This window comes from Lathyrus oleraceus, chromosome 3, assembly GCF_024323335.1.
Source record: "Lathyrus oleraceus cultivar Zhongwan6 chromosome 3, CAAS_Psat_ZW6_1.0, whole genome shotgun sequence".
Classification (NCBI taxonomy): domain Eukaryota; kingdom Viridiplantae; phylum Streptophyta; class Magnoliopsida; order Fabales; family Fabaceae; genus Lathyrus; species Lathyrus oleraceus.
The window spans coordinates 68,436,654-68,443,653 of NC_066581.1; the positions used below are offsets into that span (position 1 = coordinate 68,436,654).

At 38.6% G+C, this 7,000-nt stretch overlaps 1 non-coding gene across 1 annotated transcript; it reads right to left on the bottom strand.

The window, feature by feature from the left end:
• Positions 1-1,623: 1,623 nt before the first annotated feature.
• Positions 1,624-1,730, bottom strand: LOC127133300 (small nucleolar RNA R71). The gene has a single exon (XR_007807285.1). It is a non-coding gene; the product is annotated as a small nucleolar RNA R71 (small nucleolar RNA).
• Between the last annotated feature and the right edge of the window lie 5,270 nt (positions 1,731-7,000).

A 7,000-nucleotide genomic window follows, 5' to 3' on the forward strand; every position in this document is an offset into this window, starting at 1 on the left:
ATTGCAATTTACTCAGCCCTCCGATTGGAGCAGGTTTTTTATTACTCGCCTTTACTTTATTTATTTCCCGCACTCGCCTTTACTTTATTTATTTCCCGCACTCGCTTTACTTTATTTATTTCCCGCACTCGCTTTACTTTATTTATTTCCCGCACTCGCTTTTACTTTATTTATTTCCCGCACTCGCTTTACTTTTATTTATTTCCCGCACTCGCTTTAAATTATTTACTTTCCGCACTCGCACTACTTTTATTTATTTTAATGCACTTTTACTTTACCATGTCTAGCTAAATTTATAAGGCTAGAATGTAAGGATCGTAATTAAACCAGTAATCCGTACAATCGTTCGTAGAAACACTTAAAGGGCTATTTTAACTTTCAACTTAAGTTTTCCCGCACTCCAATTCCGTTGGGTAAGATCGAAAGTCGTCCAACGTCTTTATAAACTTAATTGTTTTTAACTATTTCAAAAACAGCGAAAGCGCTTTGTTTAGTTCATTAGGAGTTTTTAACATCAAGAAGAAAAGAGATTTTAAAACTATTTTCGGACGCGTTTATAAGTTTAGAGTCTGGTTCGTGAGAACCTCTTTTGGTTAAGAAATTCAGGTTATAATACTCTTCAACTTAGTCAAGATATTATATTTCTTAAAAATAGGTTTACTACTCTAACGCAATGCGCGCCTTTTTATAAGTGACAATAAGAGGGTTTGATTAGGGAGTACAACTTGGTTCTGAATACGCGAAAGCAACAGTTCCTGTTAAATTAGTTCTTTTCAAAGTAGGAAACATTGCCCATAAGTAGTTCTATTAGCAAGTACTTGGATTATCATTTGATTACGTGAATTACATTCGACCCTGTCTTTATTAATTATATTCTATTTCAATACTTTACTTTTTATTGCACACTACAAAACACTTATTTCGATTGCCTTTGATAAACACCATAACGATAGATAACGATAGATTGACACTTGGTCTCTGTGGATACGATAATCTTTTATATTACTCTGACGCGTTCCTATACTTGCGAAAAGCACGCATCAAGTTTTTGGCGCCGTTGCCGGGGACCAATTTCGTCAAATTTCATTTTCCTGTTGTTATATCGTTTAGACTTAGGTTATTTCCCGCCGGTCAATGCGAAGAACTCGCAGCACCGGAAGTTTAAGCTTAGTAAACCCTCTGGAGGAACCTGAACGTTACGCTCGCGCACGTTTATTCTTTCATAGAATTAAGAGAGCTATGGCCGAAGATCAAAACCAAAGACCTCTTAAGGACTTCGCTCAACCATCTAATGAAGAACCTAGTTCTAGTATAGTAAACCCAACTATCCCAGCCAATAATTTTGAACTTAAACCATCCCTGTTACAACTAGTGCAACAGAGTTAATTCGCGGGTCTCGCTACCGAGAACCCTAACCAACATTTAAAAATATTTCTTCAATTAGCAGATACTTTTAAAACCAATGGAGCTTCTCCTGAGGCAATACGTTTAAGATTATTTCCTTTTTCCCTCAGAGATAAAGCCCTATCATGGTTAGATTCCCTTCCACCCAATTCCATTACGACTTGGGATAACCTTAGAAGAGTATTTCTTGCTAGATATTTTCCCCCGAGTAAGACCACCGCTCTTCGAAACCATATAACTAGATTTACCCAAAACCAAGGAGAATCGTTGTTCGAAGCTTGGGAGAGATATAAAGAGTTGTTACGAGCATGCCCACATCATGGCTTAGAAAATTGGTTAATCATTCAAACCTTCTATAATGGACTTCATTATAACACAAAGATGACCATCGACGCTGCCGCAGGCGGTGCTCTGATGAACAAACCTTACCCTGAAGCTAGTACCCTCATCGAAGACATGGCTCAAAACCATCAATCATGGGGAGTCGAACGAGCGACAGTTGAGAAGAAGGAAGCCCAAGGAGGAGTGCATGAACTAAGCTCTATAGACATGATGCAGGCTAAAATGGACGCATTAGCCCTTAAGGTCGAGCATATGTGCATAAACCCGAATACTTTAGCCGCAGTTTCGTCGGATTGTGAGATATGTGGAACCCAAGGACACCAATCCGCAGAATGCAGTCTATTGAACGAAACCCACTCCGAGCAAGTCAAGGGAACCCATATTCGAATACCTATAACCCTGGATGGAGGAATCACCCTAACTTCTCCTATAAAAACAATAACCCTATTCAAAATAACGCACCTCCGAGACCTAGTTATCAAGCCCCTAGATCAAATCAACCTATGCAACCTGTACCACCAAAACCGAGCCTTGAGAAAATTATGGAAATTTTTATCACCGCTCAAACCCAACAAAACAAGGAGTTCATGAACCAAAACATTCATGTTAACGAATTGATTACTCAGTTAGGAACCAAGGTTGACCAAATAGTTACTCATACCAAGATGCTTGAAACCCATATCTCTCAGGTAGCTTTAAACCAAGCCCCTCAGACTATACCTGGAGGACAATTCCCTGGACAACCTCAACAAAATCCGAGAGGACAAGCCAATGCCATTACCCTAAGAAGTGGGAACGCTTATGATGAGCCACCAAACCCAAGATTAAGTGAACCCGAAACTTCTAAGGAATGTACCAAACCCCCGGACAAAGTAAAGGAACCAGAGGAATCTGAAAACCAGGAAGGTCGTGATAAAGGAGAAGAACCTAAAGATAAAATTTACGTACCGCCCCCACCATATAAACCACCTATACCATATCCCCAAAGACTCAAACAAACCCAGATCAATAAACAGTACCAAAAATTTATTAAAGTTATAGAAAAACTTCATGTAGAAACCCCTTTCACAGAAGCCGTCACCAAAATACCTTTTTATGCAAAGTTTCTCAAAGACATCCTAACCAACAAACATAGACTTGATGATCCTAAGCCTTTGGAATGTAATGCTATTTCCGAGGACAAATTAGCAAAGAAAGATAAAGATCCTGGAAATTTCTCCATTTCTTGCCTTTTGGGTAATCATGTCATCGAAAAAGCTTTTCTAGACTTAGGAGCTAGTGTGAGTTTAATGCCTTTAGCAGTTTGTGAGAGGTTAAACTTCGGAGAATTACAACCCACTAAGATGTCACTTCAGTTAGCCGATAGATCTGTCAAATATCCGAGAGGCATTTTGGAAGATGTTCCTGTTAGGATAAGTCAACTATTTATCCCTACTGATTTTGTCGTCATGGACATCAAAGAGGACAATGATATATCAATTCTTCTAGGTAGACCATTCTTATCGACTGCAGGAGCCATAATAGATGTCAAGAAAGGAAAGTTGACATTTGAGGTAGGTGACGAGAAAATAGAATTTATACTTTCGAAATTTCTTATGGCACCTGTGATGGGAGACTCGTGTTATGCCTTAGATATCATTGATGAATGTGTTAGAGAATTAGAACAAAAAGAAATTATAAAAACAATTAAGTTACCATCAACCCCTATAAAGGAAGATGATGACTTTAAAGAACCTTACATCGATGATAACCTTTACGAATGTTTATCCCTTACCCCAGATCCTATGCCATGCCCTAAGAAACCAAACTTAGAACTTAAGGAACTGCCTAAGAACCTGAGATATGAGTTCCTCGATGAAAAGATGAACCGTCCAATTATAGTTAGTGCTACCTTGAGCCAAGAGGAGACGAACCAACTTTTAGACGTTTTACGAAGATATCCCTCAGCCTTAGGATATAATATCTCTGACCTGAAAGGTATAAGCCCATCCGTATGCATGCATCGGATTTCGTTAGAAGAAGATTCAAAACCCTCTAGGGAGCATCAGAGAAGAATAAACCCTATAATGAGTGATGTTGTTAAGAAGGAAGTTCTTAAGTTACTTGAGGCAGGTATCATCTATCAGATCTCGGATAGTAAGTGGGTGAGCCCTGTACATGTAGTACCTAAAAAGGGAGGCATCACAGTCGTGCAAAACGATAAAGGCGAACATGTAGCAAAACGTTTAGAAGGAGGATGGAGGATGTGTATAGATTATAGAAAATTAAATAAAGCAACTAGGAAGGACCATTTCCCTTTACCATTTATTGACCAGATGTTGGAGCGTCTAGCCAGACACTCTTACTTCTGTTATCTAGATGGATACTCTGGATTCTTCCAAATACCTATTCACCCCGAAGATCAAGAAAAAACTACCTTTACATGCCCTTATGGAACTTTTGCCTACAGACGAATGCCTTTCGGCCTCTGTAATGCCCCAGCTACTTTCCAACGCTGCATGATGTCAATCTTTGCAGATTACCTAGATGGTATCATGGAAGTGTTTATGGATGATTTCTCGGTTTGCGGATTCAATTTTCACAATTGTCTTGCTAACCTTGAGAAAATCCTGGAGAGATGCGTGGAGGTGAACCTCGTGCTAAATTGGGAAAAATGTCATTTCATGGTGACCGAAGGAATAATTTTAGGACATATAGTTTCCGAAAAAGGTATAGAGGTAGATAAAGCTAAAATAGAAGTTATAGAAAACCTAAAACCCCCAAAAAAACATCAGAGAAGTCCGAAGCTTTCTTGGACACGCTGGATTCTACCGGCGTTTTATTAAGGACTTCTCCAAAATAACAAAACCGTTAACCGGACTTTTAATAAAAGATTTTGAATTCATTTTCGACGAAAAATGTAATGACGCATTTAATCTTTTAAAGCAAGCATTAATCTCTGCACCCATTATGAAACCGCCCGATTGGTCGGAACCTTTTGAGATAATGTGCGATGCTAGTGATTATGCAGTTGGAGCCGTTCTAGGACAAAGGAAAGATAAAAAATTACATGCCATTTATTATGCCAATAGAACCCTAGACGCTGCCCAACTTAATTACACAACAACCAAAAAAGAATTACTCGTTGTAGTTTTTGCTATAGACAAATTTAGATCTTATCTAGTAGGAGCAAAAATTATTGTTTACACCGATCATGCTGTCATTCGTTACCTATTAAGTAAAAAAGATGCCAAGCCTAGGTTACTTCGATGGATTCTATTACTACAAGAGTTTGATTTAGATATAAGAGATAAAAAAGGCACTGAAAATATAGTAGCCGATCACCTTTCTAGGCTAGAATATCTAAAACCTGAACTAGTACCCATAAACGATGATTTCGCCTATGATAGACTGATCGCTAGAGTAGAAACCATTGAAGACAATAACCTAGATCCGTTTGAGCATTCCCAAAATTCCTTAGCAATAAATAACGTACCCTGGTATGCAGGTTTCGTTAATTACCTAGCTGCTGATATAGTACCCCCTGATCTTGACTACCACCGCAAGAAGAAATTCTTCCACGATGTGAGAAACTTCTATTGGGACGATGGCATCTTTCGCCGTTGCGTTCCAGAAGAAGAGGTAAATAGTATTATCGAGCATTATCATTCTGCACCTTATGGTGGACATGCGAGCACCTCTAAGACATACGCCAAGATTCTTCAAGTTGGCCTATTCTGGCCTACCATGTGGCGTGATGTCTATGCTTACATTGTCAAATGCGACAGATGCTAACGCACTGGAAACATTTCAAGACGTGATGAAATGCCCTTAAGAAACATTCAGGAAGCAGAACTCTTTGACGTATGGGGTATAGATTTCATGGGACCCTTTCCACCATCCTTAGGAAACAGGTATATCTTAGTAGCTGTAGACTATGTGTCTAAGTGGATTGAAGCTATAGCTGCACCCACAAACGACACTAGGGTAGTAATCAAACTATTCAAAAACTATATATTCCCTAGATTTGGAACACCACGTTTAGTCATAAGCGATGGAGGACCACACTTTATATCGAGAATATTTGACAAACTTTTAAGAAAATATGGAGTTAGGCATAGAGTAGCAACACCGTACCACCCACAAACTAGTGGCCAAGTAGAAGTATCTAATAGGGAGATAAAACAAATCCTAGAGAAAACTGTTTCTATTTCTAGGAGAGACTGGTCTTAGAAGCTTCAAGAAGCGTTATGTGTAACACCCCGATAAAATAAGATAATTATTTAAATTGAGTTAATGATATATTTATTAATTTAATTAAATAATTGGAATTATTATTATTATTGGAATAATAATTATTGGAATATTATTGGGATTATTATTATTGGATTATTTTGTTATTATTGGAATAAAAGTAGAAATCAGTAAAAAGGTTCCATTTGGTAAAAAGAGTTATTTTCACGTGAAAAGGGAAAAGAGGCAGAAAAGTGGAAAAGGGCAAAGAAAGCCAGAGAACAAGGGTTGAAGGAAGGAAAAGCTTGAAGCTCAGAGATTTGCCGGATTAACTCAGGTAAGGGGGTTTATCGTCGATTAATGGGTATTATGGGATAATATGTCATGGGTAGTGATAAACCATTGATTTACCTCTGATTGGAATAATTATGCTGAAAATTGTGAACTTTTGGGATGAACAAATCTGGATTAAAATTGAAGGAAATTCGTAGGAATTAGATGCAATAGTGTTAGAAATTGTGAGATCGAATAGGTTATGATTCGTGTTAGATGATATGAACGATTTTTGTGAAAAATTGGACTGTGGAAGGTTGAATTGGATAGATCTCGTAGCCGAGAAAGCCATAGCAGATCTGGAAGTCTGGGTTCTGGTCATACGCGTATGGCACTAGGCAATACGCGTATGAGATGGCATGGTACGCGTATGGCACTAGGCAATACGCGTATGGATGAGGAAGATGATGTTTTGAACGTAAATTGGTCTCTGTTGGTACGCGTATGGAGAAGTGGTACGCGTAGCATACGCGTATGAGATGGTGTTACGCGTATGGGATTTTGTCAGGAGATGGGCCATACGCGTAAGGGGTTAGGCAATACGCGTATGGGCAGGATTGTGATTTTCCTGAGCTGTTGTTGTGCAGTTTTTAACTGTTCAGCTGAGTAACGTAATGCAGATGATGTATGACATATTAGGGATCATTTCCCGTTGTTTTGAGTAGTATAGGTATTAGTAGAGTGTGCTAATACTGTGGTTGTTATTTGG